Below are 21070 nucleotides of genomic sequence, written 5' to 3'. Positions count from 1 at the left end.
CTCTTTTACATAAAGTGATTTGGAGTGTGGTGTTATCTTTTACACAATCACTTTGATAGATTCAAGCAGGTGTATAGGACCTGTTCACATTCAGTGCTGATTTTTCGATTAAATTTAAAAAAATATTTGCACTTAGGGGCAGCTAGATGGCACAGTGGATAGAGCACCTGCCTTGGAGTCAGGAGTACCTGAGTTCAAATTCGGCCTCAGACACTTAATACTTACTAGCTGTGTGACCCTGGGCAACTCACTTAACACCAATTGCCTCACTAAAAAAAAAAAAAAAAAAAAAAAAAAAAAATTGCACTTAGTGAAGGTATCAGAGCAAAGTTGGGGAGATTTTGACCCTACCCTAACAAAGAATTGTCAGACAGCTAATTAGAACCCACAGATATTTAGTCTGACTCTGAACTTATTTCTTCCTGCTGGCAGAATCAGTATCTCTGCCCCAATACTCTATTTGATTTGGGACCAGGAAGCCCCTTTTAACTTCCATCCATTCCTGAGTTTTAACCGGTTTCTTCTCAGATCATTTGAGGGACTCCTTTTCTGCAAACCCACAAGGTTTTCTGCAGGTCTGTGGTACCATAGGTTCCCTAAGGCCCCAAGGATCTTTTGCTTTGAAAATGAAAATGATCAAGCCCGAAAACTTAGATGAGAGGGCAAGGTCATTATCTTCATGCTTTTCGATTCTTGTCTCTGTCTTCCTCCTGGAATTTATTCTAGTCCCTGTTTCATTTCTGAGAGTGGCAACAAATCTCCCAGGTCTTTAGCTGCCTTATACTTATACTATTTGAATAGCCTATGAATTGGTCGCCTTGCCACCAATCTCTTTTCTCTAAAGAACATTTTTTTTTCCACTCAGTTGTCAAATTAATATTCCTAATATCAAATCTGACAATGCCTTGTTCCTGCTCAAAAACCTTGATGAGTCACTCCTCATTTCATCTTCTTTAACATATGTCTTCAGGCTGTTCAATTCTTATCTGAATCCTCCCCCCAAATCCTTGGGGGCAGAAGGGGGGTTGGCAGACAATAAATTCTGGCTGGCTTTCTGTCGGTCTATTGATAATACAGGACCATTCTAGTACATGGACTATCCATCTGTAATTACAACTCTCACTACAAAATTGGCCCACTTTGCCTTCTGGTCATACACCTCTAATAATAAATTTATACTGGGTTTTTTTGGATGTAGTTCCCGGTTGGTAACATCCTTTGACCTGGTCACACCCATTACTATTTGGGTGAGCTGCTTCTACGGCTGTGGTATTTGATAATACATAGCCATATAACATCACTGGAAAAATATTGATGTAAATAAGATAGGCCTTTGTTTCAGGGAGAATCTTGGTTTAATTAAAGGCCAAGCTTCATTTTCCAAAGGCAATTCAGGCAAATCACTTCCTTCTATTCAGTTCTCAAATCATTTCATTGTTCATCCTTAGAGTCCTTTTGGTACATATGTACTGACTGACTAGCTCTATGAGCTATTCATTTCATTGCATAGCTTTGCCTAAGCAAGAGGTATTCTTCATCCATTTGGGTTTTGTTTGTTTGTTTTTTCCTGTTTTGGTAAATCACTCTTTAGTGATTTAGGAGGTTCTGCAGTATTCCCGAGCTTGATACAATAAATATAATGCCGTTGGGCAGCTAGGTGGCGCAGTGGATAGAGCACTGGCCCTGGAGTCAGGGTAACCTGAGTTCAAATCCAGCCTCAGACACTTAGCACTTACTAGCTGTGTGACCCTGGGCAAGTCACTTAACCCCAATTGCCTCGCTAAAAAACAAAAAACAAAAAACAAAATATAATGCCGTCCACCCACAGGAACATTTGGAGGCTCTCTCTCCTCCTCTATAGGGAGTCTCTCTTATTTGGGCTTTGTGCTGGACATCTTCTATGATAGTGGTAAACACCTTTGGCAAGCTTCAGGTTCCCTGTTTTATGCCTCACTTGATATTGATATCTGAGAGTCTGAAGATCAAAGCTATCTCATTGAACTTTTCATGGGATCTTTTTTTTTTTAAATTTTAACATATACATGGGGGACACTTTGCTGCCTTAAGGCGGCATTTTTCTCTTTTGAATCAAATGCTTTCTGTAGTTGGCAAATAATAAACACAGTGGGATTTTGCATTCTTTTGTTCCTTTAAGGCATTTGTGTGACTATAAAGATGTTGTCCATGTGTTGCCAAAGCCTGCCTCTCATAGTTTTTTTTTTTCGGGGCAATGGGGGTTAAGTGACTTGCCCAGGGTCACACAGCTAGCAAGTGTCAAGTGTCTGAGGCTGGATTTGAACTCAGGTACTCCTGAATCCAGGGCCAGTGCTCTATCCACTGCACCACCTAGCTGCCCCCTCATAGTTTTTATCAGTCCTTAATACCTCAGTTGATTAGTCCCACAAAGATTTTGTAGATATGGAAAAGAAGATACATGAGCAAACAGTTACTGACATTTTCTACATTTTCTTAAATTAGTAATAACGTGTATGGTTTTTCTTCTGAAGTATTTGCTATTCTTTCTTCAGATAGACATCTCATGAATCAGTCTACCAGTATACTGTAAAATGAGTAGCCTCTTGTGCTGACCTGCTCCGTGCATCCTTAATCTGCTTCAACTGTTTTTTAGGGTTTTTTTTTGTTTTTTGTTTTGGTGAGGCATTTGGAGTTAAGTGCCTTGCCCAGGGTCACACAGCTAGTAAGTGTCCAGTGTCTGAGGCCCAATTTGAACTCAGATCTTCCTGATTCCAGGGCTGGTGCTCTATTTACTGTGCCACCTAGCTGCCCCTGCTTGTTTGTTTGTTTGTTTTTTATTTTTTTAGTGAGGCAATTGGGATTAAGTGACTTGCGCAGGGTCACACAGCTAGTTAAGTGTTAAGTGTCTGAGGCCGGATTTGAACTCAGGTACTCCTGACTCCGGGGCCGGTGCTCTATCCACCGCGCCACCTAGCTGCCCCTGTTTGTTTGGTTTTTAATACTATTTTGCCTCTCGGATAGTGATATGAGAGTTAAAATTTGGTGGCTCCACTGTTCTTGACAATTTTTTTTCCTCCTGGGTCTATTATTTAGACCACAGAACTTCTGGTAGGCAAACTCCCTCCTAATGCAGACCAACAACTGATCCATAACTTACAGTTGTAGAGAGCTGTCTGGGGCACTGAGAGTCACTTACTAGTGACTTGCTCAGAGTCATACAGCTAGCATGCATGGGTCTGAGGCTGACTTGAACCAAGGTGTTCCTGAACTTGAGTCCAGATTTTGCTTTCCTCCATAATGTGATCTCCAAGCACTCTCTCTTCAAGTCTGCCTTTCAGAATTCTAATCTTCCCTCAGGGTTCAGCTCAGCTTTTACCTAATCGTACCAGCTACTGTGAGGACTTTCCCTATTCGTTTGCCCAGGACTCTGTCTTGTTTCTCCTTTCTATCATCAGCTCTCTGGCTCTACTTAGCTGCATTCATTAAGTATTCTTTGACCTTTCCCTCAACTCTAATGTGAGTGACTTGAGTGCACGGACTGTTTTGTATCAACCTGTTTTTGTGTCAGTCAATCAACACACACTTAAGTGCCTATTATGAGCCAGGTGTTGAGGACCTGAGCTCGGTATTGGGGACACAAGAACAAAAGTGAAATAGTCTCTGCCCTCAGATTACGTTCTGTCTGAGGCAGGGAGACAACCAGTATGTATATATATGTATAGCTATATGCAAAATATGTACAAAATAGTCCAAATAATTTTGGGGGATGGTTCTAATTGTTGGCAGATTCAGGAAAGGTTAGAGCTGTGGCTTGCCTAAAGTGGTGTTTAATGAATATTTGTTGAATTGAATAGAATTTTTAAAAATTTCCATTAGTTTCTCATTCAATTCAATTTCAGGGTAAAGCACAGGACTCTAGACACTGACCTAGGATGGGGAGGATGCTGGATTTAGAATAAAAAATGCATCCACGCTCTTTGATTAACAGGATCTCTGACCTATCACAAATCTTTTGACCTTTTTTCTTTTTTGGGGGGAGGGGGGGCAATTGGCATTAAGTGACTTGCCCAGGGTCACACAGCTAGTAAGTGTTAAGTGTTTGAGGTCATATTTGAACTCAGGTCCTCCTGAATCCAGGGCCTGTTTTCTATCCACTGATCCAACTAGCTGTCCCTTTTGACCTTTTTAAAGCTCCAATTTCCTCTTTTGTAAATACCTGCAGGACTTCAAGGGACTGTTTTGAAGGCTAAATGAGGTAGCATAGGTAAACTCCTTTGTAAGCAGTAAAGTATAACATGCCACTCACATATTGTTGTTGCTGTTTTATTCTTTTCCCCTTTTTCACTGGAATTAGATAGAAATTGGCTTGGGACAAATCACCATCTTCCTATAAAACTATTGGTTGTGGTTGTTGCTGTACAGTGCACAGTTGGCAGACAAAATTCTTCATTGCCCTTTGTTCTCTATTTACATTGTCCCTAAAGATGTAATCAGCCATGCTCTGTTATGGCAATTAGTAATTTTAAAAAATCTAGATCCCCAGGGGTAGCTAGGTGGCGCAGTGGATAAAGCACCTGCCCTAGATTCAGGAGGACTTGAATTCAAATGTGGCCTCAGATACTACTTGACACTTAGTAGCTGTGTGACCCTGGGCAAGTCACTTAACCTTCATTGCCAAAAAATCTAGGTTCCCCTCCTCTGCTGTTCTATTGAGTCAGATGAAAAGTTGGCAGCAAAATCATAATAGCTCAGACCCCCCACCCCCAAATTAGGAAAGTTCCTAATATTCAGACAGAGGTTTGGCTCACTACACTAGTTTAAATTTATGCTTATCTCTGTATGCTTAACTAGATATAGATATAGAGAGGTGAAGTTGGGAAAAGAGCAGACCATTTTGTTGGGCCTGTGTTAAGTCCTTTAGGTACAACTAGTAGCTCCCCAGTCCTAGTCTTTTTTTTTTTTTAGTGAGGCAATTGGGGTTAAGTGACTTGCCCAGAGTCACACAGCTAGTAAGTGTTAAGTGTCTGAGGCTGGATTTGAACTCAGGTACTCCTGACTCCAGGGCCGGTGCTCTATCCACTGCGCCACCTAGCTGCCCCAGTCCTAGTCTTTTGCTCCAAGAAGATTGTAGAAGGAGGAGGAAGGCTCTCCTAATTGCCCTTTTTCCTGTTGCCCCTGTCTCAGTGTTTCCTTCCTGCTCAGTTTGTTAAGCCCTGGCTGGGGCCAGAGAGGCTTAGCTCCATTGTCTCTGCAGCTCAGGTCTTGGGGTCCCTACTCTTTTTCTCTTAGACTTTCTCAAAGACTGTCTATCCTTTTAAGAATTCTAGGCAAAGATTGAAATACTTCCAAATTGTTCTAAGGGTTGAGAGTAGAATGGTTGCCTCTCGAAACCAAAGCTTCTTAAACTGTGGGTCTCAACCCCACATGAGGTTGTGGAACCAGATCTGGGGATTGTGAAATACCTGGGATTGTATTAAAATTTCTCAGGCAAAAAGGGATTATGAGAGGAAAAAGTTTAAGAAGCCCTGCTCTAAACGACAAATCCCAGGATGCTAGCCACTTCTCAAAGCTCTATCACAGCACTATTCTTCTTTTATATTTCAAGTTCTATGGACTATTGCCGGGATGGATAAAATAACTGTTTTTCTGTAATTGAATAAAAGTAATGCAATGTAAGTTCAACATTCTCCTCCTCTTCCTCCTCAGTAACACTTCTCACATGCAACCTTATATTTTTATTTATCTTTTAATGTACTCTGTCTCTTCTAAATAGTAAGCTCTTTTAGGTTAGAGACTTTGCCTTTTTATTTTTATCCCCATTGACTGGAAATATTGGGTGTTTTGTTTGAATCCAATAAAGGTTTGTTAAATAGAAATGAAATTTGTATATATACAATATAATATCTATGCTATAGATATTATATATAATTATCCTATCAATATACACATACATTATTGATTATGTACACATAAAAGGCTATAACATGTGTATATATTATATACACATATGTATATGCATACATATGTCTATGTCTGTACACCTTTATCTGTATCTATATCTGTATTGTTATTCAGTCATTTTTCACCTATGTCCATGACCCCATTTGGGGTTTTCTTGGCAAAAACACTGGAGTGATTTGCCATTTCCTTCTCCAGTTCATTTTACAGATGAAGAAACCAAGTTAAATGGGATTAAGTAACTCACCCAGAGTGACAGTTTGTAAGAGTCTGAAGCCATATTTGGACTCAGGAAGATTAGTCTTCCTGATTCCAGGCCTAGCACTCTATACACAGCACTATTTGTATATATGAAACCTGGCCTGGGGACAAGGAATTCTCTCCATCTAGGCAGTGATGATTGGCAACTCTTCTGCAATTTATAGTCTTCGAAAACTACCCAGGGCACTTTGACATTCAGTGACTTGTCATGGTCAGACTGCTAAATTGATAGAGGCAGGACTAGAATCCAGGTCTTCTTGACTTCAAAATTGACCCTCTGTTTATTTATGTATATGTATGCAAATACCTATGTTATATACAAATACATGTTTGTATGCATATGTATTTATTCATAGTAACTTGCATTTATTCTCTACTGCTACAGGGTTGTATAGACCAGTTTGAGATAGGGTATGGTGCAAAGAACTCTGGAGAACAAATAAGTCATTGAACTTCACTGAGCCTCAGTTTTCCTGTATGTAAAATGGAGATTATAATACTTATATGCCTTACTTCAAAGGGTTATTTTATTTGTTTTTTAAATTTTAAAATTTTATTATTATTATTTTTTGTGGGGCAATGAGGATTAAGTGACTTGTCCAGGGTCACACAGCTAGTGTCAAGTGTCTGAGGCTGGATTTGAACTCAGGTCCTCCTGAATTCAGGGCTGGTGCTTTATCCACTACGTCACCTAGCTGTCCCCATAGGTTTATTTTAAAGAAAGTGCTTTATAAACCTTAATGTTTCATGTGAATATAAACTGTTATTATTTGACTTGCCAAGCATTCTCTTTAGTAATGCCAATGTCACTGGGAGAATAAACACATCATCTACTCCAACCCATTCTCTCATTTTACAGATAAGGTAGTAGAAGCTCAGAAGTATTAAATGATTCTCTAAGTAAGAATTGTAAAATCAAATATACTCATAATCTTGCTTCCAAATAGCAGAGCCAGGATCAGAACCTAGATCTCTTGATACTCAGTCTAATGTCCTACCACATACTGCCTCTTGTACCTTAGTGTGGTAGAATGAATGTCTCTTCTAACTTTCAGTACCATTGTGAATTATTTTTTCTGACCCCTCTCTTTGCTTTTAAAACAAATTTTTAATGATATGTTTTTTAAATCACCAGAATTTCTCTTTGTATTCTCTTTCCTAGAGAACCATTCCATATAAGAAATATATATATATTTTTTGCTGGGCAATGGGGGTTAAGTGACTTGCCCAGGGTCACACAGCTAGTAAGTCAAGTGTCTGAGGCTGGATTTTGAACTCAGGTACTCCTGAATCCAAGGCCGGTGCTTTATCCACTGAGCCACCTAGCCACCCTAACAAATATTTTTAAAGAAAAAAAAGAAGAAAAAGATGAAGAGAAAATCAGCAAAACTAATCAACCCCCTTCTTTAGGCTTAATAAGAACTATGCCTTTTGTGTTTCTTAATAAGGATACAGAGCTGGCTTTTAGAAATTAAAAAAAAATATTGTTTAAAAAATTTACACTTAAATATCAAAATATTAAGTAAAACAGAAAAATTGCAAATGAAACCACAAATCTCTTACTTAAAATTATATAATAAATTTAATATTTTACTTTCAAAGCTGTTAGTCAATAAGCAGTTATTAAGTGCTTGTTATGAACCATGAACCTTGCTATCCTGATTATGATTCTAACCTTCTGTTTTATTCTATTACTTTTCTTTTAAATGATACAATGACCCTCTTTTATTTCTTTTTTGTTTAGCAACTTGATTGCTAGCTCTTCCCTATCCTCCCTATCCTATTCTCTCTCACTAGGAAAAAAACCAAAAAACAAAAGTGTAATCTCAGAAAAATATAGTTAAGCAAAACAAATCTACAAATTGACCCTATCTTAAAATGTATGTATCCTAGGGGGGAGTTAGGTGAATAAAACACCTGCCCTGGATTCAGGAGGACCTGAGTTCAAATTTGATCTCGGACAATTGCTAGCTGTGTGACCCTGGGCAAGTCACTTAACCCTCATTGCCCTCACCTAAATAAATAAATAAAATGTATGTATCCTTTTGTCTTTTCCCTCATTCTTTTTTTGTTTGTATTTTGTTTTTTTTTTTTATGAGGCAATTTGGGGTTAAGTGACTTGCCCAGGGTCACACAGCTAGTAAGTGTCAAGTGTCTGAGGTCAAATTTGAACTCAGGTCCTCCTGATTCCAGGGAGGATGCTCTATTTACTGTGCCACCTAGCTGTCCCTCCATATGTTTCCTTCTGACTCTAGTCCATCACTTCTTTTTTAGGCATTTGCTAGCTTCTTCATTGGTCCTAAGGAATTGTGATTGGTCATTTCATTGATTGGGGTTATTAACTCTTTTCAAAATTATTTTTGATGAATCTTCTTGTTGTATAAATTGTTCTCCTTGTTCTATAGGCTTCATTCTGTATCAGTTCATACACATTTTCCCGGTTTCTCTGAAAGCATCCTTTTGCCATTTCTTGTGGTGTAACAATCTTCCAGTATATTCATATTCTTAATTGATGATCATCCCTTTCTTTGTTTCCAGTTTTTTGTTATAACAAAAACGATCTTCTATTTTTATACACATATAATCTATCATCTATCTATCATCTATCTTATCTATAATCTATCTATCTATCATCTATCAATCAATCTATCTATCTATCTATCTATCTATCTATCTATCTATCTATCTATCTATCTATCTATCTATCTATCTATCTATCTAATCTATCTAATCTATCTTTCTTTTCCTTTACTGTTTTTGGGATATCAAGCCTAGTACTGTACCATTGCTTCAAAGAGTGCACAGTTTAATGACTTTTCAAATATAGTTCCAAATTGCTTTCCAGAATGGCTGAACTCATATACAGATCTCAAAGAGTACATTTGTGTTTCTGTCTTCCGGCAGTCCCTCCAACAGCTATTACTTCCTTTTTGTTGTTGTTGTTATCCTTGCCAATTTGATATGCGTCAGGGTCAGGTGGTGCTTCAGAGTTTCAGTTTGCATTTCTCTATCCATGATTTGGAACTTTTTTTTTTCCCGGATGGTTTTTGATAGCTTGGATTTCTTGGATTGCCTATTTATATCTTTTGACCATTGATCTTTTGGAGAATGCTGTGTTCTTATATATTTCAGTTTCTTACAGCTTTTGGATAATTTGTCCTTTATCAAAGAAACTTTGAAAGATTGTTTTCTCGGGAAAATTGTGAAACTGGTGAAGTTTACTCTCCTCTTCGGGAACCCATTACCTTCATATTCTACCCCCTCCTCAAGAATACCTGATCTTAAAAAAGGGTCTGAAAACCTTTTCACTCTAGATTGTTATTATTTCACTCTAGATGTGTTATTATTCGCAGGATATAATTTGCATTTTAAAGGGACATCAAGTCTCTAAATCTCAGCCAGAAGAATTTTTTTTTTTGAGCACCGTTTTTACGCTTCTCAGTTTGCACCGGTAGGTAATCTTGTAACGATTAACCAGGTGTTCATTCATAAAACGTGCCCTTAGTGTTTATATATAATTTATAAACATAACTGGTTGGCCACTATGTAGAATTTTATGCGTGTGGAAAGGGGTGGGGGGTGGGGTGGGTCCCTGATAGTTGAAGTTATTGAATGGATCGCGGTCTGATTGTGTAAATCCGAGAAGCCTTCGTGGAGGAGTTAAATTTTGCTAGACGTCAGAAGACCGGAGTAATTTTCCCCTCTGAATCTAGAGCAAATTAGAGTGGAGAACATCTAGGAGGGAGAGGAGAGCGCGAGGGTTGTTGAGATTAGCGCGCGTCAGGCTCTGCAGCGGGAGGATCACCGCACTTAGTCCAGGAGGGGGCGCTATGACGCTTTCACTGCCTCCCCTTTTGCTTCCTTCTTCCTTCCTTCCCCCAGGGGCCTCTGGTGCAGTAGTCGCTCTAGCTGCCCGGCGGGATCTCGGTGGTTCCGGGCGGAAGTGAGGCGCGGAGCGGAGCGGAACGGCCTCTGGTGACATTTTTCTCCGGGCGGCGCGGAGGAGAGAAGCGACCTAGCGGCGGTGGAGGCGGCGGCGCCGGTGTTGTCGAGCCTCAGCCCCTGCCCCCTCGCTCTGCTTGGGGCCTGCGTCTGGAAGGAGGCGGCGGCGGCGGGAGCTGCCGCTGCTGGGGCCGGGGGAAGTGTCACAGCGGCGGGAGAGGGTCTCCCACCAGCCAGCCATTCAGCCCGTCCGGGCCCCGGACCGGGAGAGCCAGGCGGCTGGGGACCGCGAGAGGAGCCGCCGCGGAACGCAGGTGAGCCGTGCGGCCCGTGCTTCCTCGGGCCTCGGACCTGGGGCTTGACGGTCTGGCGGCCCGGTAGAGGGCGGCAGGACTTGCCCCGGTATAAGGCCGAGCGGCGCTTGTGTGGGTTCTGTGCCCAGGAGAGGGGAGATCCAGCGTGTGTGTGTCTGTGTTGTGTGTGTTGTTGGCGTGTGCCCCCATGTGTGTAGTGTGTGAGTGCCTCTGTGGGAAGTGTGGAGGTGTTGTGTTGTGTGTGGGTGCCCGCATGTATGTGTGTTGTGTTTTGTGTGTGTGTGTGTGTGTGTGTATGTGCGCGCGCGCAGCCCGTGTGCATGTGAGGTGTGTGGTGAGTGCCTTCCCGATAACCGAGGCCATGGTGGTGCCCGGGAGAGGATGGGGTAGGTAAGGAGGTGGTTACTGGAGGGAGAAACTGCCTGGGGGGAGAGAGGGAGAGGAACGTGCGTGTGTTTATGTGCGTATTCCCGATAACCGAGGCCGTTGTATAACTGGGCTCTGGAGGGGACCCAGGGTGACAGACTCTGTTTCCGCCCCGCAAAGTCCGGAGGGGTCCGGGAGGAGACTTGAGGGCCCCCAGCACCTGCAGCCGCTCTGGGTCTGGGGGCACGGCGTCTGGACCCGCCGCCCCTCGCTTTTCGTGAATATGAGGCGCATATTCTTTCCGGGTTTTTTCCTTCACTTTTTTGGAGGGGGGAGGAAAGAAAGTCTACACCCGGCCGGGGGTGGAGGAGTCCCGGCTCAAGTAGGAGGGATTCCTGCCAGTTTAGAGGAGATTTGGGTCCCTGGAGTTATCTCTTCTCCCTGGCCTTGGGGTCACAGCAGCTGGAGCTCAGTTAAGCAGCCCCACTTGCTCTCGTGGTGGGGAGGGGGGGGTCAGGTTAGAGTTTCAGGGACTCGGGCGGTCTCCGGCCCTAGTTCTCTGACACTCCGGGGGCCGGGTCGGGGCTTTTCACTAGAGTTCGAGTGGGCCGAGGAGAAACTCCTTCCAGGCTTTCCCCCAAAGCCAGGTTTTTGCACGAACCTGGTGTTCAGGTGCCGCCAACCATTCTTAGCAAAGCAGTGGAAGCTCTAGAATGAAGCTTTTCCGTATAATTTGAATAATAGCCTCACCTTCCTTCTTTCCCTCACAACTTCTGCCCCAGTTCAGTTGGAGGATATCCTCAGTCTTAACATTGTCTTTGGGAGTTTATCTTTAACCATGAGATTTCTGGGTACATATTACACTCTTGTCCAGAAGTTCTTTTCTGTCCTGGATATACATATTCTGGAGAGGAGTGGTGGTTTTGGGGGTTTTTTGGTAGTAGGGAGGGGAAGGTTGGAGAGAGAGGGAGAATAGTTTATTCATGTGTTTTCCCTCTTTTTTCATGCCTGCATGAATCATGGCATCTTTCTATAGGAAAAAAAAAAGTCCTACCAATGAATTTTTTACCAAACTCTGACCATTTAATTACAAGTATATTAAGCAATTTTGCTCAGGTTGTGTTATTTTTTGATATTATGGGCCCAAAGTAATAATTTGAAACAGAAACTTGAATCAGCCTTCTTCTCCGATAATTTTAAAGATGGGGGTTATTAACCTTCTAATATGATGTGGTTTTGCTTATTCCATCAATCTGAGTTACTCCAGCAATCCAAGCTCATTAAACCTATTAGGGGTTTAACAAGTATTTTTAATAGACCTACAGTTGATAGTGTTACTTACCTAGATACTAAAGTATCAGAATCTTAAATGGTCATGGATAGTACTAAAGGTTTATATTTTGTCAGAATGATAATATGTACAGTTCAGGAAAACTTTAAGTGAAATGTGGTTAGATTATATAGTGTTTTCTACATTAGTTTGTTTCAAAACAAACTAGCCAAATTTTATACATTGTCCTATTAGAGAAATAAATATATGCTCAACTTTTTAAAAAAATCAGTACTTTTAATTTAATTAGTGAGGAATTTCCCTCATTTCTGATTAAACTCATTAGATAAATGCATACATGCATGCATGAATGAAAAAGCCTTTTTTAGGTGTTTACTATGTGCCAGGATCTATGCTAAGTGCTGGGGATACAAATTAAAAAAAAAAAAGATATCTGCTCTCAAGGAGCTTTTTTTTTTGGTGAGGCAGTTGGGGTTAAGTGACTTGCCCAGAGTCACACAGCTAGTGTCAAGTATCTGAGGTTGGATTTGAAATCTGGTCCTCCTGAATCCAAGGCTAGTGCTTTATCCACTGCACCACCTAGCTGCCCCAAGGAGCTTTCATTTTAATAGAGTTCTGTAATAAGGGATAATAAATGTTTTGTTCTGGGGAGGTGGATATGGAGTGAGGGTACACTCTCAGTGGATAAGTAAGTGGATGGTAAGATGGCTTTAGCTGAATAGGATGTGAAGTTAAAGCATTTTTTGGTGCCTGGGGCCAGCATTTAAATATAGTGAGGTAAGTGAGCTGGTTTTCATATATATACTCAGTCATCAGATGGGTTGGATCCTGGGACTGGAACTCCATAATTTACCATTTTGGAGAATTTTCTGCAGCAGTGAGATGTTTAATGACTTGCCTACTCAGTCTTATGTTTGACTTGATAACAAGTCTTTCTGACTCCAGGTCCAGTTCTCTATTCCTGAACAGCGTATTGCCTCTACATATTTAGAAGCTTAAGTATAGCATTAACTTTTTGGTGTCTATGCATTTGCAAAGCAAAGAACAGGAGACCCAGGTTGGTCTCATCAACTTGGTGTTGCCTCTTGATGTGGACATTGGCAAGTCACCTAGAGCCTCTGAGCCTGTATCCATAGGTGTAAAAATGGGAGGATGACCCCTGCTAATCTCAGGTATGAGTATCAGATTAGACACAGTATATAAAATTCCTTTGGAAACTTTGAAGTACCATGAAAATTAGATAATATTATTCACTTATCCTGGGTAGTATTTCCATGTTATAGATGGAAATTTCAATTCACGTGTACAAAATCTAAGTGAAACAACAAGAAAGAAATTTTTCAAGGAATCGACATTGTAATCACTAAATATTTTTCAAGGAATTTATATTGGAAGCACTAAGTACAATGAAATTCTTAAGTGAAAATAACATTTTCTAGGCTTTCAATTCAACAAACATTAAATGAGCAAGACACTGGTGATATAGATAAAAATGAAAAGTCTTGTTCGGAAGGAGCATATGTTGTACTGGGGAAGATACTACATGTACATAAATAATTACAGAATAATGGAGAATCAGGGAAAAGAGAGCACTGTTTCTTACAAATTCATATTTATTGGAAGACTTGCTGAACCTTGATAGTAGGGATTTTTGTGAAAGTAGACCACTTTATAGCTTTTAATGGTTAATTTATACTCTGTGGTAGAACTGATCCTGATTTTAAAATTCCTCTAAAGTTAAAGATTAATGCATTCTAATTTAATGCAGTAGTCTTAGGACTGAACTCTATAATACTCTTTACAAAGTTTCTTTTCTTAGTCTCATTGATATTGTCATTGTTTCTTTGATAACAAACTTCCTTGTTAATGATTAGTAACTTGTTTGATTGCCTATTTACAGTTACTAATTCAAGGGGCGATACATTTCCTGCAGTTCTGTTACCAGTGATTTCCTGCATTATTCTTTCCTCTCTCCTCTCACCCCCATCATATTTGTGAGCAGGAAGGAGAATTTAAAAGTGGAAGTTCATTTCCAAATTTGGGACTGGGTATTTTGGATCATTAATGCTGATTTTTGATAATTTCTGGAGTCAGCTGTTTTTTTCAGCTTCCTATCTCTTAAGAAAGTGTGTGATAACACTCGTTTAGGGAATTAATACTTATAATGGTATGTATCTTTGTGAATATTTTCCAGTTGACACAAGTTTGTCACTTGTCTTAATTTTTTTTTTTTTTGGTGAGGCAATTGGGGTTAAGTGACTTGTCCAGGATCACACAGCTAGTAAGTGTTAAGTGTCTGAGGCCAGATTTGAACTCAGGTCCTCCTGACTCCACTTGTCTTAATATTTTATAAGAAGAAGCCTGGGTAGCAAAAAAGATTCAGGAGACCCTGGTCGGTTTGCTATGTGACTTAGGACAGGTCCTTTCCCTTAGTTTTCAGCTGCAAAATGAGTAGGTTGGACTAGATGTTCTCTTAAGATTCTTTTTAGCCCTTATATTCTGTGATGTATGAATATTTGAAGGCAAACAAGGTAGAAGCCAGTTTTTTTCCATTTCATTCTTTTCTGGATAGAACTTTAAAAAAATACCTTTTGGTTTCAGTCCTGGGATTGTACTGGTTGTAGGTAAACAATTTTTTTTAAAAGCATAAAACTAAAGTCATTCAGTAGATCCTATTTCTTTAGGAAGCCAAACTCCAGTCTTAATTTGTTAACTCTGTTCTCTGTTTTTTTTTTTTAAGTTCCTCTGTGCCTTGTTATAATTCTACCTTCTTTTTCTCTACCCTTAGTACTGTTATGACTGAACTAAATTGAAATAAGTTGTCTTCATTTTCAATTTCTGTGTGGGAAGCCATTCTCAGCAAAAGTAGAATTCAGTTTCACACTCAACCCACAGGGCCTTGGTAGAAAGGAGTGAGAGTGAAACAATGTCAGTATAGCTTGTTTTATTCTGTTGGCTCTATGAACCTCTTCTGCAGTTCAATTCAGAGGAAATTTATTAAATGCTTACTGTGTAAAGCACTGGCTTTGAGGATAGACTAATACCAGACCTTTCTTTCTTTTGTTAAAATATTTAAAAAATTTATCTATTGTTTTTATATCACTTAAATGTATCCCAATATTTCTCTTAGCAGTCATCCCATTTAACAAGGCATTATTTTAAAGAAAAAAAGAGAAATCAGCAAAACCCAGTTATATATAATATATATGTGTATATATATATATATATTACATAATTATGTCAATGTGTCTATTCTAATTTTTTCTTTGGGGTCACATTAATTCTTGTAAATTTATAACATTCATTTTTGATTGTTTTGGGGTTGTTGCTTTTTTCCATTTATATTGTTACATTTATGTTTTCTTGGCTCTGCGTAATTTACTTTGCATCAATTTAGTAAGTCTTTCCATGCTTCTCTGTATTCATCATATTTGTTTCTTAGGCAAAGTGATATTCCATTGTTTTCACACATACTATTTGCTTAGTCATTCTGGGCCTTTCTTTCAAGGTCTTTATGATAGAGTGGGGTTGAAGAGACATATACATAACTAATCGGTGAATTATACTGGGCTAAGTATGAAGGAGAGGTCTGTGTGGTATGAGAAGGCAAAGTGCTAGGAGAAATTTGAGGTGAGACTTTAAAAAAAATTCAAGGAGAAGAATTTGTTTGTATTTCTGTTACTGTCACTGTAGGAAATTCCTGGTTAGGGAACTTAATCTACCAATACAGATCAGTAACTGCCCTGCAATTTAAAGTCCTAGAGAGTTTCTTGGGATATTGAGAGCTGTCCTACAACAAGTACACATAATCTCTGTGTGTCAGGAACAGGACTTGAATTAGGGTCTCCTGATTCCAGGAGTAGTTGTGTGTGTGTGTGTGTGTGTGTGTGTGTGTGTTTTGCTGTATTAAAAGATGCTGTTGATTTTGTTTTGAGTTTCAGTCAAATTAAAAGGACTGCTGTGGGGCAGCTAGGTGGCGCAGTGGGTAGAGCACCAGCCCTGGAGTCAGGAGTACCTGAGTTCAAATCCGGCCTCAGACACTTAACACTTACTAGCTGTGTGACCCTGGGCAAGTCACTTAACCCCAAGGACTGCTGTGACTCCAAGTCGAGTATCCCTTTATTCTCTTTGGGCTAGTATTTACAGTTTCAGTTTGAAGGGCTTGTTGATTTTTAGAGTGCCTAAAACAGCAATTAACATATGGTTATTGGACTAGAGTATTGCTTCAGGCTTGCTATCTCAAAACAAGTAACCCTGTCTCAATGTAGGTCTCTCTGCCTTCATTAGTTTTCAGTTATCAGTTGTAGTCAGACTGGCTTTATAGAACTAAAAGTTATATAGATTTCAAATTATATTTCTTATAGCTTTTTTTTCTCATTTGTTTTTTCAGGGCAATGAGGGTTAAGTGACTTGCCCAGGGTCACACAGCTAGTGTCAAGTGTCTGAGGTCAAATTTGAACTCAGGTCCTCCTTAATCCAGGGTCAGTGCTCTATCCACTGCGCCACCTAGCTGCCCCTCAAATTATATTTCTTTTTTCTTTTTTCTAGTGAGGCAATTGGGGTTGTGACTTCCCCAGGGTCACACAGCTAGTAAGTGTTAAGTGTCTGAGGTCGGATTTGAACTCAGGTACTCCTGACTCCAGGGCCGGTGCTCTATCCACTGTGCCATCTAGCTGCTTCCCAAATTATATTTCTTAAGAAAGACTTCTCATCCCTTCCCACCCCCAATTGCAAAGGATGCTAGTGAATTTATTTATTTATTTATTTTTTAGTGAGGCAATTGGGGTTAAGTGACTTGCCCAGGGTCACACAGCTAGTAAGTGTTAAGTGTCTGAGGCTGGATTTGAACTCAGATACTCCTGACTCCAGGGCCGGTGCTCTATCCACTTCGCCATCTAGCTGCCCCGATGCTAGTGAATTAAAAAAAAAAAATGAATTCTATTAAAGAAGAAAACCTATTATGGTAGAACAGGATTCCTAATTCCCAAATCTGTAAAATAACGGGGAACTCTTCAGCTAGGTCCTTTCTAGTTCCTGAATGCTATAATTTTTTGAGAACGAAGGAGAAAGAGAAAGTTTAGGTCATATCTGAATTTTGGTGAAATCTAGACCTGTGGTTTTCCTACCATTTTTAGACGCTGAGGTATTAGCAGAAGTTACTGAAGAATAATTATTTATTTCTGTTTGGTTATTTAAACATAAGAGAAATTGCTAAGAATTTTAACAAACTTTTATTCACTGCTGATTTCTTTTCTTTTTTTGCAGGGCAGTGAGGGTTAAGTGACTTCCCCAGGGTCACACAGCTAGTAAGTGTCAAGTGTCTGAGGTGGGATTTGAACTAAGGTCCTTCTGAATCCAAGCCTGGTGCTTTATCCACTGCACCACCTGGCTGCCCCCTGATTTATTTTCAGACTACTTTTTCTACTACATGGAATTCAAATCTTAGTATCATTAACTTGGTATTGGTTTTGTAGAATGATTAAATTGCTAAAGCTTATACTTTCATGTTTCAAAATTAAAGGAAAAACAAGATTCTAAGGGAATGAAAAAATTTATTGTGCTAACTAATCTCATACTAGGTAGGTAGACAATTCAGCATTCTCTTAGGTAATGTAATCAGAGAGAGGTCTTGGTAAGTGGGAGTATGGCTGTAGATCATATTTTATTTTTGTATTAAATATTGATAGTATTATTATGTAAAACAATATCCCATCTACATTGTTTGAGTTTAAGCTACAACAAGCACAATCTGTTCTTGGATCAACACTTTTATCATCAAAGGTTTCCCAACAATACTCTGTCCATCTTAGCTATTTGCTATGAGTCTGAGAGTAAAGTGTATAGATTCAGCAACATTTATCTTTGGGCCTGTAGGTCTCACTAGGTAGTGACCTAACTTCTAATGGAGATGGCACAGTTCTTTCTTGAACCTGTGGTCCAGTTATAAAAAATAAAATGGTTAAGGTAGGATCCTTGTTAGAAATCTGTGGCCTGTGTTTTAAATATTCCTAATGTATTATGATGGTTCTATTTTAAGTTCCTTTACAATGTTCCTTATATTAACTATGCTTCAGTTTAAAATAGGACCAATTTTCTTTTTTTCTTCTTTTTGTCTCTAAAGCTCCTTTCATTTCTGACAATCTGTAGTTCTCAGGTTCTTCCCCCTTTAATCCTCATTTTCCTCTTTTTCACATGAGATTATTTGTCTATGGCATCTTAAAGGCTTCTTTTAGCGCAGCTATGTTTCCCTTGTATTGGAGCCTCAGTTTCTCCTATGTCTGTATAGGCTTTGTTTTGTTTTGTTTTGGGTTTTTTTTGCAGGGCAATGAGGGTTAAGTGACTTGCCCAAGGTCACACAGCTAGTAAGTGTTAAGTGTACGAGGCTGGATTTGAAATCAGGTCCTCCTGAATCCAAGGCCGGTGCTCTATCCACTGCGTCACCTAGCTGCTCCCTCTAAGACCTTTTTAACGTGGACCACTCTATATTCTATTTGATGTGGTTGATAACTTGTTTGGTTTTTAATTTGATGCTTTATCCAAAGTCTGATATTGAGCCAGACAAGTAGTGGTGCCTGCAGTGTAAGTTTCTGCTAGTGACCATTATCACACTTAGCCTATTTATAGAGATTGTATCAGTGAAGGACTGCTGGCAGACAAGCCTGTTCTGTTCCTATGAATATAGCATAATAGTTTATGTTTAAGCATGGGGTTGTCCAAAGTCAGTGCACTCTGGAACTGATGTACACTTTATAAATCCATTCAGCTCTAGTAATGGTTTTAGTTTATTGCCATCAATGTCCTGGTACTACTTAAGTCTTCACATTAAGTCTACCTTCTTCTTAGTGCATCTTATCTTCTTTTCCTCTTTCCCAATCCTGAGTCTTTTATATCCCTCTATGCTAACTCTCATTTATAGCACCTATAATTTGCTCGTCCTGAGGATTGGGTAGAGAGAACTATTTGAGGAGGACTGCTACTTGGATGTATCTTTCTGCTAGTTACATGTACCTTTGCCCCATAGTTGCAGGCATTTAGCTGCATAATTCAGAGTTTCTTTCTACTACATTTGGTAGGTGTTTCAGCCTACCAAACTTTTTAAGTTAAGTTCTGAACTTGACTGGGCAGTCAAAGAAACTACCAGAAAACTCAGTTACTCTCAAGTTCAGATTCTTATTAGGATAGCAGTAATATTGTCTTTTAAGTTGGTATTTTGTATAGACACTAGATAAAAATGGGTTGCTTACTTTTTGTTGTTGTTGTTGTTGAGGCAGTTGGGGTTAAGTGACTTGCCTAGGGTCACACAGCTAGTAATTAAGTGTCTGAGGCTGCATTTGAACTCATGTCCTCTTGACTCCAGGGCCGGTGCTCTACCCACTGTGCCACCTAGCTGCCCTGCTTACTTTTTTTTAGTTCTGGGAAGATACCCTGTATAATTTTAATATACTATTATTACATAAGGTCTTTTGCATGTCCACATATAACAATAAATAATGATGTCATATTAAAGGTGAGCTCTTTTTAGAGAAATCTGTTCAGAAATATTTCATTAATTATATTCAGCATTTGGCTATCAATAAAACATTATTTTGAAACATTACTTATTTTTAAATTGCAGAGTTACAGGGAAGTCAAGTTGCATTTCTACAATCCCCAAATTAAAATGTTCTGAATTTCAAGTCAGTCAAGGACCTGATTCTTTGAGTTTTTTCAGGTGAACTTTGAAGGCAATCTACCTGTATTGTTTAAGTTCTCAGGAAACAGATTCATCAGCCAATTAGCAAATTTCACAGGGTTTAGTTTTGATGTTATATAGAAAAATAAAACACGTGAAGAACATATTTGAAATTCTGTTTCATGAATAAAGAACCTGATACTTCTCTAAAGATCAGTGGAGGAAAGTGGGTGATGTTGGGGAAAGAGCATTAGAACCTGGATATAGAAAACCTGGTCCATAATCTCTGAACAGCAGTTTAGCTGTGTGAACTGAAGAAAGTTAAGTGATAGAGTGGAGCTAGTTCTGGACTTGGGAGTCAGTCACACCTGGGGTTGAGTCTCTGCTATTTACTATGTGACACTGTCATAGTCACGTCACCATTTTGCATTTTAGTTTCCTCCTTTGTAAAATAAAGGATTATCAGCTTCTTCATTTATAAAAATGAAGGAATTTTTCTACACAAACTCAGATTTCTTTTACATTTATACTTTGTAATGGCTTTCCACATTAAATTGGGTAGTAATGACCAATTCCGAGGGAATAAGATTTGACATTTAAAGGTCTTGGCTGTTTTAAAAAAGAAATCCTTTCATATTCCCCTTTTGCCTTTCTCAAAATATGCTTTGAACTTTCATTGAATGAAATAATACTCTTTGAGTTTCTTATCTTTCCTAACCATGTTTTTATATACACACGTGTATCTGTTTATAAAATCAGGTAATAATTATTAGATGCTAATTTTCTTGGAGGATTACTGGTATAGAAATCCTCCCTCATAATTAGGTTGTCACAGTACACCATTCTCATAGCCAGCTCAGCTAACACTGTGGAACAACTTTAAAAATCTGACTGTGACAATTGCTGAAACCCACAGGAAGTAGGCACAGAATGCTGTTTTGAAAGCCTTGTTTTATTCCAGTTTTATCTCCTTGGGTTTACAATTGGCTCTTGGCCTCCAATCTGTCTCTGCACTCCCTGTTCTTTCTCTTGTGAAAAGGCTTTCTTGGGTACTATTTCTTAGCAGCTATGAGTAGAATTGGCAGTCTTGTGCCAGAAGAGAGAGGCAGGGGAGATAGTGTAGGTGGTAGGTTGGATTGGAGACTCACTGTCACAGATTCGTGTTTGCTTTAGCTTGTCTTCAGAAATATTCCTGAGGTCATTGAGAAAGAAGTGACGAGTATCAAAGGGTAAAGATATAAGCATTTTGATTTTTAGAATCATTGTTTCTTTAGGAGAAAATTAACTTCT

General features: G+C 39.3%; 1 protein-coding gene across 6 annotated transcripts in view; it reads left to right on the top strand.

Moving 5' to 3' along the window:
• The first annotated feature begins 10087 nt into the window (after positions 1-10087).
• C1H18orf25 (chromosome 1 C18orf25 homolog) overlaps positions 10088-21070 on the top strand; it is a 107437-nt gene continuing 96454 nt past the window's right edge. For 2 of the 6 annotated variants that reach the window (XM_043984858.1, XM_043984864.1), the window contains exon 1: positions 10114-10451. The gene's annotated coding sequence lies outside the window, so the exon portion shown is untranslated. Of the gene's footprint in view, positions 10452-21070 lie in introns of all 6 variants that reach the window. The other 4 variants (XM_043984848.1, XM_043984881.1, XM_043984842.1 and 1 more) reach the window with 4 other exon arrangements.

The sequence above is a fragment of the Dromiciops gliroides genome, chromosome 1 (genome assembly GCF_019393635.1).
Source record: "Dromiciops gliroides isolate mDroGli1 chromosome 1, mDroGli1.pri, whole genome shotgun sequence".
Lineage (NCBI taxonomy): Eukaryota > Metazoa > Chordata > Mammalia > Microbiotheria > Microbiotheriidae > Dromiciops > Dromiciops gliroides.
The sequence above is the reverse complement of the archived record's forward strand: the minus strand, read 5'-3'. Positions and strand labels throughout refer to the sequence as shown.